This window comes from Schistocerca serialis, chromosome 1 (genome assembly GCF_023864345.2).
Source record: "Schistocerca serialis cubense isolate TAMUIC-IGC-003099 chromosome 1, iqSchSeri2.2, whole genome shotgun sequence".
NCBI lineage: Eukaryota > Metazoa > Arthropoda > Insecta > Orthoptera > Acrididae > Schistocerca > Schistocerca serialis.
Genome location: NC_064638.1, coordinates 1,161,309,781 through 1,161,333,014, shown reverse-complemented (window position 1 = coordinate 1,161,333,014; position 23,234 = coordinate 1,161,309,781).

The window sequence follows — 23,234 nt, the reverse complement described above, 5'->3', positions numbered from 1 at the left end:
ATAACAATTGCGCCAGACACCTTTTGTGTTGTATAAGCAATGTCGAATGCAGCACCGTCTTCTGGCTACTTACATATCGTTGCATTTGAATACGCATGCCCATACCTGATTCTTTGGTGCTTTAGTGTATGTACGTTACACACGTGACAATTCGGCGCCCTATAGTGGCAGACAACATTAAGAAATGTAGACATTAAGAAGAAAGATGAAGAACGTTAACAACGTTAGTTTTATTCACATCTCTTTAAGAGTTTTCACTTTTAGAAATTCGGTATCATTACTATTCAGCACGCCCTCGTGCATTCAGTGGTGCATGTGGATACCTACCGCAAAATGAGCTGCGATTGTAGTGGTTAAAGAAGTAATCAATTCAATCGTCATGCTTGATGGTAAAGTTATACTGCGTGAACAGCGGAAGCGTGTTAAGTAATACACATTTACCTTTCATTATTCTGTTGGTGATGTCAGCGAGAGGAAAACTCTTAAGAGATTTGAAATTTTGCAGTTAATGCAGTGTGGAGGCATGCGCAGATAGCCGAAGTCATTAAAGTGGCCGCTGGTGATAAGGGGGGGCGGGGGATATGTTGTCTAGTCCTGCTCAGACACAAATTTTTGTGTGTCTATAGTAAGCTATGCCGATGATGTAAAATCGCGTTAGTAATGTGCAAATACATAACACAGTTTGAAATTATGTGTGCATAAGTGCTGGATGAATATAGTCTGCGTAATTTACGAGCTATGAGTTTCGTTGCTTCAAGGCATACACACAGTTTCTAACTATAATACATGTCTTAGTCTGTTAGACTTTCAACGTAAGATTATGCCTCATGAAGGGCAGATTATTGTGACATTTTAAATTTTTAAATTTCGTTAATGATTCTATCAAACACTGAAAACCAAATTTTTGTAGTAATTAGAATCCGTTAAATACGCAGTCTGAAACTGGCACTGCGTGATCCCTCTATCAGTTTAATAGTATATATGCGAGGCAGGTGAATAAGCTCTCCAGGTGTAGCAGTATGAGATGGACATGCGCATAAATCGAATTGATTGCTTTTTTTTATCACCAAGAACATTTTTAATTAGCAGTAGTGAGCGATGACCACAAAGCGCATATTTATGCCCACGTGTGTGTGAGTGTGTGTGTGTGTGTGTGTGTGTGTATGTGTGTGTGTGTGTGTGTGTGTGTGTGTGTGTGTGTATGATTGTTTTTAGAAACAAAGTAGAGTATTAATTATACACCATATTGTGCAGCTGAATGCAAGGACTTAATTTATATCAGCATTTGTGTAATACTAAATAATAAACGAATTCGTAAATACAATATATTTATTTTTAACCTTATATGCCAATAATTTCATGTACAGTACAAAGAACAGTAACATCTGCCATCCAACTCCTAGTTGTTGTTGAATAAGTAACTGTAAGACAAAAAACAATAATACAATACAAAGACGCACAACGTAGAAATTATCCGAATGGACCAGAAATCGCTAGATAGGATACACATGTACAGACAAACAAATGATTGAAGTTTCAGAAAAATTGGATGATTTATTGAAGAGAAAGAGTCTCACAAATTGAGCAGGTTAATAACATGTTGGTCCTTATACAAGCAGTTATTCGGCTTGTCATTGACTGACACAGTTGTTGGATGTCCTCCTGAGAGATATCGTGCCAAATATTGTGCAACTGGAGAGCTAGATCGTGAAAATCCCGAGATGGGATATTCCAAACATTCTCAATCGGTGACAGATCCGGCTACCTTGCTGCCCAAGGTAGAGTTTGGCAAGTAGGGAGACAAGCAGTAGAAACTCTCGCCATGTGTGGGCGGGAATTATCTTGTTGAAATATAAGCCCAGGATGGCTTGTCACAAAGGCCGACAAAACAGGTCATATAATTGGGTCGACATATCGCTGTGCTGTAACGGTGCCGCTGACGACAACCGAAATGATTGTGCTGAGAAAACAAATTACACCCCAGGTCATAACCCGTCATTGTCGGGCCGACAGTCAGGTTGGGATTCTATCGCTATCTAGGACATCACTACACACGCCATCGGGCCTCAGTTCGAATCGCGGCTCGTCACTGAAGACAGTTCTACTCGAGTCAACGATGTTTCAGGCCGAAGTCATGTCTTTAGGCACCCGAACAGCAACAGGATACCAACCTGCCATACAGTGCTGAGACGCGGCAACCCTAGTTCATTTCATCTCTGACTTACCATTGCCATCTTTCACTGGCGCCCCGATAGGGGCCGCGAATTTATCTTGCAGTCTATGAGAAAAAGTAATATCACAGCTGTAACTTAAGACTGTCTTTATTATCTCACACGACTAGTTTCGGCGTCACAATAAACGCCATCCTGAGGCCCCTCAACTACCAAAAGAATATTAGATTTCCTTGGCGCATTTATTGTGGAGAGCCTGTTACTAGTACATGTGGGCTGGCTTTTCTCATGAGTCTCTACTCGACACCGTGTTGACTCCAACAACGGTGGAGACAACGCTGTGTTGTGTAGAGAAAATGAAATGATCTTGTGGCATTGTTGGCCGGGAGGCCTCATACTAGGAAGTTAGGTTGCAAACCTTATATCAGCTGACGCCATACTGGGCAACCTCCGTGTCTGTGATGATAACATGATGGTGAGGAAAACACAACACCCAATCCAAGAGCGGAGAAAAATCTCCAATACAGCTGGGAATCGAACCCGGGCCTGTTGCACGGGAGGCAAACACGTTCCCACTCAGCTAAGTTCTTTTTTTTTTAATCTCATTTTGTTCGTTTTAGTTCGTTGCATCTGCTTGGGACAGACGTCGCAAGACACCCATTTCAGTTCGTCATTGATCCATTAACTCAGTTTTTTTTATTATTACAGAGGGCAGCTAACCCTCTGACCGAACACGCTGAGCTACCGTGCCGGCGCTATGTAGACGGACGGTGTGAGTAGAGACTCCGTAGGAAAGCCAGTCCACGTGTACTAGTAACAAGGACTCCACAGTAAAAGGACCAAGGAAATCAAATACTCTTTAGGCAGTGGTGGGGCCTGAGGATGGCGGTAATGTGCCGTCGAAACTAGTCGTGTGAAACTATAAAGACATTCTCAAGTTACAGCTGCAGTGGTACTTTTATTCTTACATGTCATCAACTGAACTCCCTCGTCCATAAAATAGCTTGGACATCCATAAATGTAACTTGCAGTTTTCGTAGATGATCGCTCGCTCAGGGACTTAGAAATAGGCCGGCAGTGGGTTGTGTGGTGAGAACAGATAGGAGGGGTGGAGCGCAAGGGTATCATGCGTGGGTCTTCGCGAGCAAGGGTTCTTTCGGCTGTGACTTCTGTTCGTGCCGAGATCCACTTGTCACTCCTTTTGGTAGTGGCGATCACACTGCTGTATCGATGGTGTCCACTTACGGCCACCAGTGGATTTACACTTCCGTGTTTATTCGAGCTGTGCGGACCTGGACGCTTGCAGTTTTGTGCTCGTAGTTTTTCCGTATGCAAGGGCCACAACTGGATAATATTGCGGTCAGTACTGCCAGCGCTCTGATATCTGTGCCTCTGCTGTTGGTGCCTTATGGATCTCTGGAACGTTTTCATTTATTGTGATTACTCTTGACGGCAACCGCGATGTCATTTTGAATTTATTTTATTGGTGGACACTTTGGCTGTAAATTTGTGACTGACCCTTTACTTGCTGTGGACTACCGAGCCATAAACCGTGCAGCATTTTCATATTCACTGGTTTACTATTGAAACTTAACTTTCGCCTCCTCTGTATGGCAGTTTGCTGTTTAAGCTTCAGTGCTTACTCAAGTTCTTTACTCAGTTTCATTAATTTGGCCATAAGCCGTGCAGCTCTTTCAAATTCAGTGGTTTACTAGATGAAGTGGCTGTTCTAGAGGAGTAGTATATTTATTTATTTATTTGGTGCCTTTAAAAACATGCATAGATGTAATTGTGTGGTTCAATATAAAAAAAAATTGTTAACTGATTTTTACTTCCAAGAATTTACGTAAGAATGAATATATAACAGTATGATAATTAGCCTCGGCGTATTTGTACTTTAAAGGTCGTGAACTCAAATATTGAAGTTATTGTGGTCCCACACAATACTCGATGAATACTCCTCTTACCATCATATTCAGGCTGTGGTACTCGAATCCTGGCTCTCGGCTTAAGCTGAAAAGTAAAATCTTAAACTAATGTTACCCTCCACTCCGGCTCACTGCTGTGAAAATGTGTATGTTGATTGTTGAAGCGGGTGATCTCTGTGCTTCCACTACGATTTCGTATTTTAGATCGACGCGTCATGGCGTCCATTTTGCAGCGGCCGCTAAAACTGTTTAGCTGCAAACGTCTTAAGAGAATTAATGCAATGCAAGGAACATGACAGAGGGCTCACTGTACATCGAAGTAATACACATATAAAATTTAACGTACTGTATTAACAAGGTTAACAGCATAAACGCTTGCATTACCTTCGTGATACAAGATGTCTGCTTCTTCACACCAGAAACAACCGAAGAAAGAGGAAGAGAAGAACAATGTCGGAGCCTTCTTCTCCCTTATTAATATCATAAAAGTTATTAAATAAAAAGTTTACTCCTTGACACTAAGATTAAAATTTAATATTTGCTATAAAACATGCATTTTTTCTTCCTATACGGTCGGTGAAACACATACCGTTCGCGTACATTTATTTCGTAGTAGAATGCTCCTCGTTCCAATTTTTTGTTTTGTTTTAAATGTCTGTATGACACAATCGTCGCTGGGACGGCAGATAGTGAAACTTAACTTCAGCCTCGTGTGAATGCCAACTGGCTATTTGAACCTTAGTGTTTAATGAAGTTCTTTACACAATCTTATTAACTTGGTCGTGAACCATGTGCCATAATTTCTGATCACTGAGTTGTACATTTTTTATGTTTTGTAAGGGTTGTAATTTTACCTTTTAATTAGTTTGGGTGGAAGTCCCTGTATTAATATATGTGTTTTTAAACTACATTTTAGATGGTTGTCAAGCCTGACGACTGGGTCAAGGAAACCCGTTTGTAGTACCTAGTCATTAATTATTCCCTTAGAGAGGTAAACTCAATCATTTATTTGTTCTATGTGTTTGGCTCAAGTAGGTACATGTACGGGCAATTTTAGTGTAATGATTACATAACTTTTCTGTGGGGGAGGACGTTAATTATTATATTATTATACCTCCTTAGAGTGATTTAAGATCTATTTCCTTTAGGTAGTTTTTTGGGGCTATTATTTGCTACCTTATTTTATTAGAAGGAAGGTCAGCGTTGGCCGTAATATTGATGGTTGATTGATAGCAAAATCGATTTTCAATCACATAGTGATCATCTTCAGTGCTGTAGTGTACAAATTAAACTCATAGGCACTGGTATCAAGTTATTATCGGTAACGAAAGCTAAGAAGCTTCTAATTGCACGTATATGGTCGTTGTGCACACAGCACTCCATGAAGTCGTCAATCAATAACCTTAACTTTCCTTACAGTTTTTGTGTTTATAGTCGTTGTCTCTTATTAAGGTGGCTATTCCTGTAGCCTACATCTCACCTATGTGGTGCTTGTTAGCTGCACCTCTTAGCCTTGTGACATTTCGACGGCTGCCGATCGCGGAACTCTGAACCCCTGCACGTGCTCCTCGGCTGTCTCCGAGGCGTGTACGCTGTTGCTACAGTGGAACTGTTCACCTTGGCGGCATGCTTTTCTTGACTTAAGGTTCTCATGTACTTGCTCTAACTCTTAGATATTGTGCCTAGAGGTGTATATGTAAGAGATGTTATAATTAAATTTTGAGGTAGTTTCTTTGCCTGTTCAAATACGTACTTGCGTGTATACTTGGTGCGCTGAAGAAAATTTTAGTGTAATTTCCGTTCCTATTGCTTTCCCCACAGCTTGAGCTTAATTTGTCATTGTATCCGTTCTCAGAATGTTAGAAAATTTGTCAGATCTGCCATGCTTCGTTGTTTATTCCAAATTACCACTACTTACATTAATAACTGTGACTGTTTAAGAAGAGTGTGTAAGAGTTTTCTTCTACTTAATTATTGTTTAAGAGAGGTTTTATTGTGATTTTTTTGGTTCTTTACGGTATCAAGAGTTGAAAGTTTAGTCGTGTCAATCTTTAGTTCAAATTTAAAAAGGCTTATTTTCATTTAACAACCTCTAATGTTTAAATATATTTGGTGATTATTGTATTTAATTTGGTGCTCTCATGTGCGTTGTAAAAAAATGTGATCATTCAAAATACAAAGATGCAAATATTGTGGACCCACCATTCCATGTGTTTCTTTTCCTATCCCATCCTACATCTTGAGGTTACAGGGGCCATTTCATTTCATAGCAGGACCTTTTTGGTTGTCATCCGCGGTACCCTTACAGCACAACGGTACGTCGATGTTATTCTGCGCATCATTTTGCTGCCCTTCATTTCAAGCCATCTGAGCTTAAATTTCCGCAAGATAATACTTACCAGCACACGGAGAGAGTTTCTACTGTTTGTCTTCGTGATTACCAAATCATCCCTTCGTCAGCAAGGTCGCCGAATCTCTCCCCATTTGAGGTTTGGAACGTTATGGGCAGGGCGCTCCAACCAGCTCGCGATTTTGACGATCTAACGCGCCAGTTGGATAGAATTTGACACGACATCCCTCAGGACGGCATCCAACAACTGTATAATCAGTGATAAGCCGAATAATCTAAGGGCCAGAGGTCGATAAAAGCGTTATTGACTTGCACAATTTGTGAAGCTCTTTCTCTGAACAAATCACCCAATTAATTTTAAAGTGAAATGATTTGTTTGTTTGTACATGTACATTATATCTACCGATTTTTTGCATGTGACGATACCAGAATTGAGCCAATAATTCGGTGTTATAATCCAATTCAACTTCAATTGTTGACAAAAAGTGTCCTGTATATACATAATAGTATGATTTTTTTATTGTTACGTTTACTCATCTGTCAATAGATAGCACATTGATTCATCATTGGTAATATGTGAACTAAACTGTTACACTTGTCCCAATTGTAACAGAATCACAGTAATATCAACTCGTGTAACGTGTTATGTGTCATTAGAGAGCTCAGATCTGTGAAGAATGCTTTAAATTTACAGACTCCTGCAATTCAGTACATTTCTGTATTCAACAGAGCTGTGCCATGTGTAAGCGGTCGCTTTTCCTAGTTCTTTTCGTTCACATAAGTTCCACATAAAAGTAAATGAAATGAAGTGACGACATTATGTTTATTTTTATTTATAGATATATTAACTATGGCTAGATGAATGCCACCAAACACTCTATTAGCCTTCATTCGTATATTCTGCATTACATACACTACAATAAGTATTTTACAAGTTACATATAATACACAACATTAAACAACATTTCGAAATTACTATAGTACAGAAAGAGATCACAGTTTACAATTATGCACGGAAATATACAATAGTAACAAATTACAGGATGGTAGATGTGAGCTATGAGGGATAGCGGCAAAGGACAAGAGAAGACGTGTATGGGAGATAGAAAAAACGTAACTCGGTAAAACACAATTAGTGATGAAATAGGACAAGGAACGTGAAGTGAGTGGTAAATGGAAAGAGGGAGTATCGTAAGAGGGAGAAGCTGAGAGCATTTACTTTAATGATAAAAAGAGGGAAATGGACGATAGATGTTAATTTTTGTGGAAACACTGTAATTGACATAACCGTATTGAGAGAATTCAGCAACTCTATACGAGTACATATTTAAGATAATTGTAATTTATTGTTGCGTCAAAGTTGCACACATTTTTTTAATTCGATTACATGTTTCAGTCACTCTGAATCATCTTCATATCTAAGTAAGTTTTGACATTTCTGGCTGTGGCCGCCAGTACTTTATCTTCCTAGAAGCTCGCTTTGATGCAGCTTGATACACATGAAGTAGCATATGATACAAAAGTGGAGTGAGGTACAAGCAACATATGGCACATAGGAGAGTCCTCCAACTGGTCGGCACATTCGGGTGTTAGGCGCCAAAACTCGTAACTTCATTTATTAATTATTTACATACTTTTCATTGTATTAAATCCAGTTTTCAGTATGACAATCTCTCATGGTTACCACACGAGTCTATCGTTTTCTTTATTAAATTTCACTAGTGTTGAGAAACGTAAGAGTAATGATATTACAACGGAAGTGCTTTGCACACGTTCGGGTTGCTTTGGCGGGCCTGGGAGACGAAGTACTTCGGCTGCGCTAGTCAGTCTGTCTCAGGTGTTCTTCAGAGCCGGACGTGTATCTCTGTTTCGGACGGACATGTCATACTCTATATCGGAATTTACCATAAAATTTACTGTACTATTAAGAAAGCTATGTCGAGTGTTTTAGAAGACAGTGTAAGTGATATTCCAAAATATAAACAAAAAGGGTACATTAATGAGAGGTGTCGCCTACCATCATTGTCAGTACTACAAATCTTGTTCTCTGTAGATACAAGACCGCTACGATCGCAGGTTCGAATCCTGCCTTGGGCATGGATGTGTGTGATGTCCTTAGGTTAGTTACGTTTAAGTAGTTCTGCGTTCTAGGGGTCTGATGACCTCAGATGTTAAGTCCCATAGTACTTAGAGCCATTTGCACCGTTTCTTTGTAGATACAAAGATTAACCAAGGCAAGTGGAATCCCACAAAAAAAGCACAGACACAGGTTCAAGTTACAGATGACGGCATAGCAGCCTCCGCCAAAGAAGATCCCACGACCGACGAGCATTCTTATGCAGTCAGGACACAACTGTAGAAGACGACTGGTTGGTGGAAAGAACGGTTAGGGTCTGTTATTCAATCTCTACAGATGTCTGCAGCTTCCAGATCTGACTCCCAACACGACAACGTATAATTTATAAAGGGCAGCAGCAACCCGTTTTGTCTACTGAGAACAACATATCAGAGTACGATGCCCGTTTTGTCAAATGAGTACAACACATCGAGTACAGTACTCTGATATATTGTTCTCAGTAGACAAAACGAGTTGCTGATACAATTACTTAGATCTGAAAATCATCTAGAGGGTACAACTAAGCCGGAACAATAAATGAGAATTATCTTAAATATATTTTGTATAAACGTTATGAGAATGATTGAAGAAAGGAAAACTCCATCACCAGATATGTATAGGACACCAATCGCATTTGTCTCGATAGAGTGAAATACACTGACGGAAAAATAATCGCAGTATCAAGAAGGAGTTTCACAAAGTAAAGAAAAGTTGGTAGGCGTATTGCTACATCTTAACGATGATGTCTCTTCACATTTAGAGCTAGTCGCGTAACAGTGGCGCTAGTGGTGCCAATATGAGAATGCTTATCAGGTTTGCTTTAATTATACCCTGTAACGGTTGTCAGCGTTATTTACCTTTGTAAATGGACGTGGTGAGCTGACGTTGGGCAAGAATGTGTTTAAGGCGACAAATACACCATTATCAGCACCTCACTGAGTTTGAACGAGGTCGTGCAGTAGGGCTATGGGGAAGACAGTCGTGTCTGGTGTAGGGTTCTGTTGCATCGTACTGCATCCGCAGCAGCAATTTGAGCAACAATTGTCACCAAAGTGACACAACGAACTGTTACAAATCGGTTACATCAAGAATATTTCCGAGTCGGACGCCCTGTAGCGTTCATTCCACTGACCCCAAACTACCACCATTTGCGACTCAAGTGGTGTCAATGGAGAGCTTATTGATGGGCAGAGTGGAGGCCTGTAGGGTTTTCTGATGAAGGCTGATTCTGCCTCGGTGCCAGTGATGGCCCTGCATTGGTTAGAAGGAAGGCAGTTGAGTGCCTGCAACAGACATGTCTGTGTTGGTCTTGGGTACGATTTTGTACGACATCAGGAGCCCTTTCGTGATTATCCCACTCTCACTAACTGCAAACCCCCCTAACTAGTGGGTCAGTCTGGTGATTCAACCTGTTGTGCTACGATTCATGAACAGCTTTCCAGGGGTGTGTCTTCCAACAGGATAACGCTCGTCCACATGCCAGTGCTATAACCCATCATGCTCTACAGAGTGTTCACGCGTTGTGGTGGCCTGCTCGATCACTCAGCTGTGTCTCCAGTTGACCACATATGGGACATAATCAGATAACAACTCTAGCGTATCCTCAAACCGCCAAGTACAATAGCTATGGAACTCCATCGCAGAAAGTGATATCTGGCACCTGTGCAACACAAGACATGCTTGCATTCAACATTCTGGAGGCCACATCGGTTATTAGTGTGCCAGAATTTCTCATCTGCAGCGACTTACCTCGAGCATACATTAAACAGTGATCTGGCAATATTAATCACTTAAATATTTTACCTAGACAAATGTATTCCCGAAATCTCATTACTCTACGTTAATTATTTTTGGTGCTGCGTTTTTTTTTCCGCAGTGCTTGTCCATATATAGATAGCAGACATAATCCACGTATTGCTATAGTGCTTTAACACATGAGTGAAATCACATAAAGTAATGTGAAAGCTTTATTTGTTCTGTATTGCAACACACACTAAACCTAGAAATAGCGTGGAGTGTTCACACCAAAACGGGTGTAAACTGCAGCCAAGAGTAATTTACAGCTCACCCTATAACGCAGTGGACAAGAAGGCTTTCCTCTCCGCATCCATTGTTGCTATTGACAAGCGAACCTTCTCGTCGCACTCCCGTCAGATTTAGTGGTAAGGTGACCCAGTGGATATACCGTCAAAAACTAAACACGCATCAAGCATGAAAACAGGAAGAAGGTGTACTGAACTATGAAATAAAAGCAAAATGGAAACGGTGAACGGTCCAAGTGTAAGAACTGCAACACTGAGTGAAACAAAATATCCACGGCGTCGTAGTTAAGTGGTCACGATGTTACATTGCCAAGAGGGGGAAGTGGCTACTAAACCCTGCCCCGCCATTTATTTTTCTTTATTTCCCTACGCAACTTTATGAACTGTCCGTCCAGTCATTGTAATGTTTGTTCTCTTTCTTTAGTCTTGGCAGTTGTCATACAACACATTCGCTGTAGAATATAAGACATGTGGTAAGAATACATTACTGTCGCAAGTAAATGGTTCAAATGGCTCTGAGCACTATGCGACTTAACTTCTGAGGTCATCAGTTGCCTAGAACTTAGAACTAATTAAACCTAACTGACCCAAGGACATCACACACATCCATGCCGGAGGCAGGATTCGAACCTGCAACCGTAGCGGTCGCTCGGTTGCAGACTGTAGCGCCTAGAACCGCTCTGCCACTCTGGCCGGCTCGCAAGTAAGGTTCATGAATAGTGACAGCAGGCGAGATTCCACATAGACGCCTTACAGGACTGAAAACAACAAATAAACGGATGTGGACTATGTTAAAACAAAGGAATTCAAGAGTAAGAATTTTCAAAGGGGAACAGAACTTCAAAAACATTAAAACCTATGTTCCGACAGAGCACAGAAAAACTGCGTGTTGTGAAACTGTTGCGTTCATTTGTTGCAGCTTATGTGAAAACATACGTTTTCTTCATTTCCTTGGGAGTGACACGAACAGCTAAGTGAGCGAGGAGGCATACATCACTTACTCAGCAGGCGTACAAATCGAGTCCTATAATACGACACACGTACTGCCACTAATGTCGTGTATGACACACCAGACGTGTTTTACGGTGGAGGGTTGAATTGACTTGTCATCAAAGGTTTGAGGTACCCATTCGAAATCCTCTTCCTTTTGGCTGCTAATAGGGTAGTTTTGCAGATTCAACTTTCATTGTAGGTCCCTTCCTTACACCTCGCTGATGCAACCGGACGTTACACCACGAGAGAGGCACAAATTTGAATACAGTGAACGGAGATAAGAAATTAAATAGAAAAAAGAGGCACAAGGGAGCTTTGAACTCGGCTGACCCGCTTGGCAGTCCAACCCCATGACCATTTAACCACGACGTCACCACTTCTCTGCTTCGTTCAGTGTTGGACTTGTTAATCTTGGACTGTGCACTGTTTCTGTTTGGCTTTTCCTTTTTTGAGTACTCCTTCTTCCTGTTTTCATGTTTGATATGTGTAGATTTTGACACTCTGTTCACTGGGCCCTCTGAGGGAGGTGTGATGGGGAGTTTCCCTTGTGAGGTGTTTAAACAATCTACGTGTATACAAGACAAGTGGTGAGGTTGAATCATAAGCTGATTTACCTAAATCTTTACTACCAATTTCAAACATATGATAGGTACGATAGGCAATCGTTAGAACGTTGTGAGGGTACCCGCACAACAGTCTACAAAACCATAGAAAATATAGAACTTACAACAACTTCCGGAGACAAAAGAAATCGCATTCCAGTGAAGAGTGTTTCAGCCCACGCCCTCGAGGATGGGCCTTGTGTACTCATTGGATGTTCTCTTAATTTTAGCTTGGATACAAACGACACTTTCTCACATGGAAATGGCTGGTTCACTGTTGCTCAGTATTGCATCTACATCAGGGTTCAGCCTCGTACCAGAAGAGTGTAGGCGTCTCCTCACTGCTGCCCAAGGACGAGCAGGTAGGTGACGATCACGGCGAGCATGTGGACCAGTAGGCGCCTTTCCACGACGACCAGTCCAGCAGCAGTGAAGCAGGGTGAGCCTCACAAATGCATCCAGCCCTGGACTGCGCCAGTCGCAGACGATAGATGCCCTCAGAGGCAGAGTCCCATAGTAGCCTGCAGTGTCTGCAGTCGCTTGGTACCAAAAGAGCATAAGCCTCTCTTCACTGCCGACCAAGGACGACCAGATCGGTGATGACCACAGTGAGCTTGGAGGCCAGGAGGGGCCTGTAAATGATGATCAGTCCAGCGGCGGTGAAGAACAGCCACGGCCCTTGCAGTGTGAGCCTCATGAAGGCATCCAGCTCTAGACCATGCCAGTCGTAGACAGTGGACGCCCCGAGCAATAGAGTCCCAGTGTCAGCTGCCAGGTCGACAGTGGCACGGTACCACAAGAGCGCAGACCTCACTGCTGCCCGAGGACGAGCAGGTAGGTGACGACCACAGCGAGTACAGAGACCAGTAGGCGCCTGTCCACGACGACCAGTCCGGCGGCAGAGAAGCAAAGCCGCGGCCCTTGCAGTGTGAGCCTCACGAAGGCATCCAGCTCTGGACCGTGCCAGTCGCAGATGGTGGACGCCCTGAGCAGAAGAGTTCCAGTGTCACCTGCCGCGTCCGCAGTGGCCGCACACGCTAGCGACATTGTGACCAGGCGAAACGAGTGGTGGACCAGCCACAGTGCCGACATCAGGCCCCACCGGAAGGCCGACCACCGTGACTCTTCCGATCTGAGCATGGCGTGGGCATAGAATACGGCGCCACCCAAGCTGCTGGCGATGTTGAGGGCCAGAGGCAGGCCGAAGTGTCTCTGCAGTGTCTCCGCCGCATGGACCAGTACCACGTACGTCTCCCTCAGCTGGCGCAGCCGCCCAGGAAAGAACAGAGAAGAGGCATTCCTCGACCCATCCCCAAACACTGCGCAGAGCTCAGGCGCACACAGTGGCGGCAGCATGTCCCGTAGAATGGCGTTGATGCTCCAGAACCTGTCCCTCAACTCCAGAACTAGAAAGACGAACTGCAGCGATACCATGGTCTTGAGAAAGAAGACGACTACAAGAAATGACCTAGAATATATGTCGTGAAAACCTTTTAGCGCTACCAAGAGTATGCTGGTCGTCACTACACAGTAGATCACAAGGATGGTAGTGCCCAAAGTCTTCTTCCAATTTTCCCTCTCATTTCCTCTTAACCACTTATCAGCGAACCGCAACGCTCTGATGAAAGATTGGAGATGGCGTAATCTACTTGTGGCGCATATCCCGTACGTAAGCAGGAGACTTACCCTTCCCATCCACTTCTGAAACATATATGCTACCATAGCGAGTTCCCATTCACAGTAGTTCCAATCGTCCTGAATGTAGCTGATGTTTGCTACCATGAACGCAATGATTAAGAGCCAGATGGTCGAACAGAACGCAGGCCTCCACCTTCCACGACACGATGGTTTAGCCCAGGACGTCTCACATCTTATTTCTCTCTCCATTGGTGCCAGTCCAGTAATAATCCAAGTTGCATATATCATTGGAGAAATGATACGAAAAGATGAAGTCTCGCTCGTATGGCACGCCCACATTCGGACTAATTGCCCCACAGAGATAGTTAACCTTGTTCTCAAGGCGAAGCTATGCTTCATGGTACCGTCAAGTCCAGTATGACGAATATCACTATTTTGACAGCGTAAGCAGTTTGAGTGTTCTTTAACACCATTTAAGTAATTTGTGCGACTTAATTCATACATTATCTTAATCTTCGATCTTATTTCCTTAGAGAGCATTATTTCTGCATATAAAATCAACCTTTCCAATTACAGGCCCGAGAATAAGCAGAGCGTTCTGCAGGGTGAGAACATAAACTTGAATGACAAGTACTGTTGCAAATGCAATAAGCGAAATTACAGGGCCGAGAATAATCAGAAGGCTCTGCAGGGTGAGGACATAAACGTGAATGACAAGTACTGTTGCGAATGCAATAAGCGAAATTAAGTCTTCACTTTTTGACATCCTTCTGTACTTCCACTTTGTATTATTTGTGAATAATGTGTGTGTGTGTGTGTGTGTGTGTGTGTGTGTGTGTGTGTGTGTGTGTGTGTGTGTGTGCACGCACGTTCGATTGCTTGAATCTTAAGGGTGCCAAACGCCAAGGTTATTAGGGCCCTTACGCATGTTAAAAGAAACAGATTTGGATTAAATTACTAAAATTTTCTTGTAGCGAGGAGGAAAAATATAAAATGACACTCATTAACAAACTCCACGTCACTCACGTTGACCAACACAAGCGCTCTCTCTTACAGGCCTTAATATAACGGAGAAGAGTGAAAGGCTGTCTACCTGGGATTAAAACAGAAGTAAAACCACAGACGAGGTAAAGCACAGACACGTGGAAATGTGACTAGCATACCACTTAGCACAAACATGAAAGAATCAGTCACCCTAGTTGGAAAAACGACAGAACCTTAAATCTGTCACCACATTCGTTTGAATTTTTCTTAAAATAGAGGGCACATCTGCCGCTGCCCTCTGGTCGGAAAACAAAACATAGTCTAATAAAACGTAGCACACAGTGACGTGCACGCCACAAACACAAAATCGGAGGGTCCTCTTCCCAATGGTCATGCGTGGCAGGTATGTGGCCTATGCGATCACGATTAAGGAGAAACTCGTCCTGTCTGCGTACCTGGAACCGAGGATGAGTAATGTAGAACTAACGAACGTGGGGTAGGGACATACTGGAATTTTCTAACGTGCCAGTCAACGGCGTCATGCTACGATATCCATCTGTTCTGGGTGTTCCAGGTGGTGAGACTGAAAAAGTATCTACGTCACTGATATGGGTGATGACTTTAATCATACAGTTTGTCATAGCTGACACTGAAGGAATATGGCAAGTGCTGTGCACTATCGCTGACGTTTGTTCACTTTTTAATGTTTTCAAGTGGCTATTGCTAGCCGAAAATTTATCTCCAAGATGAACATTACCGTCGTTACCAATTGGCACTTGTGAACGACGGATGCGTACATTGATGAGCCAAAAGCATTGTAATCACCTGTCTAATAGGTTGTTCGACCTCTTTTCTAACGTTATACAGCATGGCATGGACTATGCAAGCACTCGGTAGGCTTTCAGAGGTATATGGCAAAAAATGTCAATTATCAGATGGCGTAATTCCCGTAAATGACGAGGTGGTGATCAGTGGGTTCAAAGCTGGCTCCCGACAGCATAACAGATCTATCCCATCTGTTTCATTCCAGACGAATTTGGTGACAATCACATTAGCGTTATTTCATTAGCATGCTCTTCAAATCGTTGTTACACGAATAGGGCCTTGTATCGTAGACAATTGTCTAGTCGGAAGCTGGCCTGTCTTTGTAGAAGACATTACGTATGGAATATACACTTGGTCAAGATTGAAGTTTACATGGTCCATGGCCACCTTAGTACTTTCGATTGCTACCCCCATCCTCATGGAATCCCAGGTTATGGTCTCCTGTAGCATAATACTGCCTCCATTGCTCTGCGTCTGTGGCTCGTTGTATGTTTCGAGAAGTCTTTCATCTGGATGACAGCATATGCGGACACGATTGGCTACCTAGTGTAAGAAGAAACGTGATTAACCCGACTGTGATACACTTTTCCATTCATCCAAAGTCAATCTCGATGATGTCATGTCAACTGTAATCGAAATCGATGAATTTGTTGACTTATCGTGGGAATAAACAGCAGTCGTCTTGAAATCTACATATTTTTCTTTAAAGTTTGCATTAATAAGAGCGCCCACCAGTGATGTAGAATCTCATATCCGCAACTCCTTTGAATATCTTACTGTTGTAGTTTCTCCAGTCACAGGTCGATGGAGTCATTTATGGTTCAAATGCTTGTTGACGTTGCATGGTACTGTATAAGCTAAAAGTTTGAGGAATTTTTTTTGTCCCGCTTTGTAGCGAAACTGGCTCCTATGAGATTGGACTGTCGAAATTTCAAGCAACATTTAACCGCTTGATTGCTTGAAATAATTGTTTATATACCAGAATTACTGTGAAAGTCATAATTGTTGCTACACAGCATATCCTAAAAAGTATAAATACGATATTCCCATGAATAATTCGGTAAAATGAGACAAACAGATGGTAATATTGCCCAAAGGCAGTCTAAAAAGTAAGGAAGTTCAATTACGACATTCGGAATGTTGCAACACGACAGGTTCAGAATGGAAACACTATTCCTTGTCAACAGAGTTTTAAAATTCCCACTTTATACAGACCCCATGCGACAACGTGAAATAGCCTACTTCATTTCGATGGAGAAAGGGCATGCAAATTTCGCAACACATAACATACATATACGCAGAATTTTCTAACAACACTACTGGAAAAAACATTTGATTAAGTCAGCGAACATCAAATCACCCTATAAATTATTTGAACCGTTTGCAGAGGAAGAGTGTTATGGTGAAGCGAAGTTATAAGTTTCTTAATCTATAGGTAATGGGAAATTTCAGCCGATTTCGTTAGCAGCTATGTAGCAGCTGGGGCGGCGGTGAAAGCAGTTTATGTTAAATTATGGCGTTTACGTCCTCCTGTGTTGAACATAATCCATTCAGTGTAGATAATATTCCTCTGTCGACTATCGTGACATGTGGAGACATATTTTCATTTCTACAAAAATTGCAGATTTTCTCTTTTATATCTTCTGCGGTACACTCTGGCCCTACTTCACAGCTAATGGCCTCCTAATTTGTTTCTTTTTTTTTCCTCTCGCTTCTTATTCTATTTCTACATTCGGGGTGATGCGTACTATACAATGTTTCCTTCACCGGCGTCATACATTGCTATCAATTTCGTTGTACATGAGACGCTTCATGTTAATTTCGAAGCCATGTTGATATACATTACATGTCAGACAGTTGCAGCGATGCTAGCGTTCCAAGCAGTTATCTCCATGCAGTAAACAGAAGATAAACGCGTTCTTTGTTCTTTGTTCAAATCCAAGGCGAGAGCAAAGAAAATTTGACCTACGCCTAACTTTAACAAAGTTCATTATTATGCTTTCAAATTTTATTTGACACGGGAAATTTGTCAAAAAATGATAGTGCAATACCATCATAATTGGCTGTGCAACACCATCTCACTGTTGTCGCATTTCTATAGGCGACAACTGTTTTCGCCTGTATCTATTTGCACTTCGCAGTTCAGAGCTGGCAACAGTGCTGCGAGCTAACAGGGATCGCTTTTTCATGACATGGTGAATTCTCCAACAAAGCAACAGTCACTCGTTACACACGTATACATTGTTAATATTTACTGCAGCATTTCATCAGGCTCATTGTTAATATTTCATGCAGCACTTCTTCAGGCTCACACTATTTAAATTTGTCTGGTAATTTCCTCATACAATATTCATGGCAATATTAATATGATATAGTATTCTAAAACGAAGTCTTTGTAAGTATTTGGCATCCATTACATTCCGACAAGACACTGATTAGCTACCATGTCTGTTTTCACGCGAGCTTCACCAGCACACTCACTGTTCGACTCTCTGACTATCGATACATCACCCCTTCTCTCACTCTCGTACGACAGTTCATTATAATCGTTACATTTACTGAAGTTGTTACAAACAATTACATCAAGCTGCATTGTCCCACAACCAAACGTAAGCTTGTTAATAATAAATACGTAGAATTTTTACAGATTTTTACCGATGTCCAAAGGTTAATCTAACTACTCAAAAGCAACAAAAAAAACGTTCGACACACAAATACACCCTAAGAGAAAGAAACCGAACCAGCATGAAAGTATTACCCGAATGAGACAAAAAATAGATGAGTAAAATTTCGGAAAAATTGGCTAGTGTATTGAAGAGAAAGTGCTTCACAAATAGAGCAAATCAGTAACGCTTTGGTTCACCTCTGGCCCTTACGCAAGCAGTTATTCGTCTTCGCTCTGATTGGCAGCGTTACTGGATGTCCTCCTAAGCGATACCCTGAGAAAGTCTGTCCAACTGGCGCGTCAGATCGTCAAAATCCTGACCAGGTTGGACGGCTCTACCCGTAATTCTCCAAACGTTCTCAGTTGATGAGACATCCTACGACCGTGCTGGCCCAGGTAGAGGTTCGCGAGCACGAAGACGTGTTTACAAAAGCTCGTAATTTGTAATACATTAAGTTGTAATAAGCTATTGCCTAATCAAGATACATCAGTTTACCAATTCCCAGTTCCCATTACGTCTAACCGTCCGCTTAATAACAGATGAGACTATACACTTCAGTCAGTTGACAACGCAACATTTACTTCCCACCACAACCGTATATGAGTATGTCTTGAGCTTGAGTTATTATAATTTGCGCAGCATTTTAAGGCATTAATGATTTCCTGCTGAAGGCTTAAATTCCAGCGGTGCGATGCAGACAACTTTGATCAAAATTATCTGAGATCCCAGTACTGCCGGTGTCCTGTCCGGAAAATTGAAACAATGACTAATTAATAGAACGAGAAACCAGTCCAAGTTGCAAATATTTTATTTTTAATTCGACGACTAGTTTCGCGCCGAGACTCATTTTCAAATCAACATAAAAAAGTAGAAAATTACATTTCAGAAGATGTCAACAAAATGTGTAATTTACAACCACAGTACATACAGATAACTCCAGCAAGCTTGAAGTTCATAAATGACTAATTAGCTCTATCGTTTCGTCACTGTTTCAGCTGATAAGGCTTATAGTACAATTATTCTGGTGGGTTTCTTTTAAGTGCAGAGTTTGTCACACAGCACTTCGTATATTCATATGTAAACACACAAAAAATTTGATACGATAGTTATATATTTCATGCGTAAAGAAGTTAGTGATTTGTTAGAAAAGAGCATAGTAACTTTCCTTAGGTTATTCATCCATAATTAATTTCATAAATTACGTCAAGGCATTTCTCTTGTTTAATTCTTTCTCTTAGAATAGAGAAAGCATCTCCTTTAGGGATTATAGATGCATTTATTGATAGTTCACGTAGCCACTAACATTTGCGATCATATATCTTAACATAGTTCCATAAACCTAAATTACAATGATAAGCGATGGAGTGTCACTAACTTCTGGACATTAGCAGTGTCGGAAATCAGTTACATTTCCCTGTGAGTTTTTAAGCACAAAATTTTATTTCATATTTCTTTCGTAAGTATGTTGTTCTCAGCAGACTGATGAAAAATTATACCAATAACTCGACACTAGTTTTGTGGATTTATAACAATTTATCATTTAGATACACCGATTTATGCAAGAATGTGACTATGGGCAACTGATTACCCAACGCCGTACTATAAGCACATTTCAAGTGCACGGAGAAATACTGTTTCCTGCGCAGGTACTGTCAATTTTTAAATCAGTAATAAATAAAATTTGGACAGCATTAGTGTGTCGTCGAAAATCTCCAAACGATATTGCTTATGTCGATTTGGTTCAAAAATGGCTCTGAACACTATGGGACTTAACATCTGAGGTCATCAGTCCCATAGAACTTAGAACTACTTAAACCTAACTAACCTAAGGACATCACACACATCCATGCCCGAGGCAGGATTCGAACCTGCGACCGTAGCAGTCTCGCGGTTCCGGACTGAAGCGCCTAGAACCGCACAGTCACCACGGCCGGCTTATGTCGATTTGGATTATACAGTAACTGACAGTCATAATATAAATAATAATCACTCACACTGTCACACATCCAAATAAACTACTAAATATGTTTCAACCAACATAAATATTTGTACAAGGAATGCAGTGCAGTTTTTGACTCTATCAGTTTACTACAGCTTCAAAACAGTACGTTTTGTTCGATTCAGTGCCAAATGTTTTATGAAAATAGGCTAGAAAAATAGTCAAATAACACTTGGATCGCCGGTCGTTGTGGCCATGCAGTTCTGGGCGCTACAGTCTGGAGCCGAGCGACCGCTACGGTCGCAGGTTCGAATCCTGCCTCGGGCATGGATGTGTGTGATGTCCTTAGGTTAGTTAGGTTTAATTAGTTCTAAGTTCTAGGCGACTGATGACCTAAGAAGTTAAGTCGCATAGTGCTCAGAGCCATTTGAACCATTTGACTACTTGGATCCATTTTATTGATTTTAATGAACTTCGTGTCACTGTGCTTTAAGTATATTTCTGCTGCTGACAAACTGCTGAGGCAAGTAGCTAATGAGCAAACCTTATGTCGTGTGGGGAGTATCACTGCCGCTTATGAAGGTGTAGTGTTACGACGCGTATGACTCAATGATTTTTGTTTGCAATATGTTCATGTGCAGACTTCGTCACCTACGTCGTTTACAACACACTTCAAAAAATTATTTAAATTCTTTTAAAGTTCTCTATAAAAGATTCTTGAACGAAACTGTAATTAAAACACCTTCGGTTGAGTTGTTTGTGCAAAATTACGTCACTCAGTCCAACTGGTTTCCGCAAACTTTTGAAATTTAGATGTCTTTTGTTTCTTCTTGGAAATTACATGCTTGCAAGTTATCTTATATTTCCCATACTAAAAGAAGACTGAAAAACCTTTAAGATTCAAAAATCGAAATCAAACTCTTCTGAAAATTAATACCTTGGAAAAATTCTTCCTCAATATAACTCTTCATAAATAATTTTCGAACACGTATTTGAGCTTTAGAGCCTACACTGTTTTATTGTCTTCGTATATACTACATACAAGTGTGAACATCAGACTCTACAAAGCAGAAATGAACAAAATACAACATGAACTAAACATTCTGTGACGTCATTACAATGGAAAATTACAAATTTTTATTTATTTGAATGTTGGAAGTTTGACGCAACAACCCGGTCACAGGATCTTCTGCTGCTCTTTGGCTGTTGACCCGCGACGTCTACTGGCCAGCAAATTTCTTTCTGGTTCCGGCAGTGAAGATCCTGTTCCCGCGAGTTGCGCTGCTCTCTCCAAACATGAAACATACAAAACAAAAATACAAAACTTTAAATATTTTGTAAACATAACAAAATATTACAAAAACATAAACAAAACACTAAATTAAACTTACATTTACCTGCAAATTGAGCTGATCCTTGTGGATGGGTGACCCTTTAATTTCGCGTCCCATTACAAAGGTAGGTAGGCGCCGCGAACTATCAAACCTTTAGCTACTCGAGTGTCGCAGTAGCGTTACTGATGACCTTTTGCTTGTGACTTGTAATTTACTGGAACCCGTCGACTTGTAGAATACCTAATGAATAATTATCGGATTTTCTAACGTATCCTGGTTAGATGTGATGAATCCCGTGTGGAGTTAATTTAATCACCCCGACACGGATTAGTTGTCTCTTGGTATTGACAGAAAATAAACTCTCACGCAAGTTTAGTTTTCGTGTGTGGGTTTTGTGCAACTGGTATCAGCATACTCTCGTTTGAGTCAAGGTCTCTGAAATCTGAAAAGCGCCAGCTTTGAATTGGGTTACAATGTAGTTGGTTACTGTTGCAGGGTGTCTGCTTTCAGAAATTCTATGCTGTACACGCCAACGGCCGTCTGCCGGATGGAGCATAAAACGTGATTTAATCTGAAAATGCCACCTGTCGCAACTCATGGACGTCCCGTTGCGATAACAGGGAGCAAATTCCAGCCTTGGTCGCCGATGTGCAGCATTCAGCATGGGTGCATGAACGAGGTGCCTGCTGCAGATCCCATAGGCAACAACGTTCACTTGACAATTGTTTAGGACACACTTCTGGTGGCCCATGCGTTCATCTGGTCCATTCAGTTACTCAACAGTTGTCTTTCTATTCACCCGCTCACATCTCCGCAGCTGTTTTTCACCGCTGTCGTCTATGGCGGGTGATGGAACACAGCTGCCTCGGCGTCGGTTATGGGTAGCGCCATTTTGATACAGATGGTACGCATTAACCACAGCGCAAGCGAACAGTTTACAAACTTAGCCGTTTCCGAAATCCTTCCAACCTTGGCCTAAAGGCGATTATCATGCCCTTTTCGACGTCAGATAAATCGCTCAGTTTCTGTATTAAGACTGCGTATGTTTTTTCGAGTTCTTTGCGTACCCTCCACTGCTACATCTTCCACCTGGCGTTTATACGTGGCTGTTTCAGGTTAAGGTTGAACGTAGGTGGTGGACGCATGGACACATTAATGGGACTGAACAGTGTGTCTGTGTACTATCCTACGCCCTTTTCCTTTTTTTCAGTAATTAATAGAGTTAAAATGACCAAATAAGACTTGAAATGGATTACCTAGTACCATAAAAAAGTTACTTATATGGTGTCCGTCTTTGTAGATATTCGAAGTGGTCAGGGTGCCTTTCCGTTATGAGTTACCATTGTCCTTAAATACACTACTGGCCATTAAAATTGCTACATGAAGAAGAAATGCAGATCATACACGGGTATTCATTGGACAAATATATTATACTACAACTGATATGTGATTACAATTTCACGCAATTTGGGTGTATAGATCCTGATAAATCGGTGCACCCAGGTTCGTCGTTGAGTACACCATCGCAGGCACTCCTGTCTGTGATGCAGCGTCAAGGTTAACCGCAGCCTTGGTCTCCGAGCTGATAGTCCGTGCTGCTGCAAACGTCGTCGAACTGTTCGTCCAGAATGTTGGTGTCTTGCAAA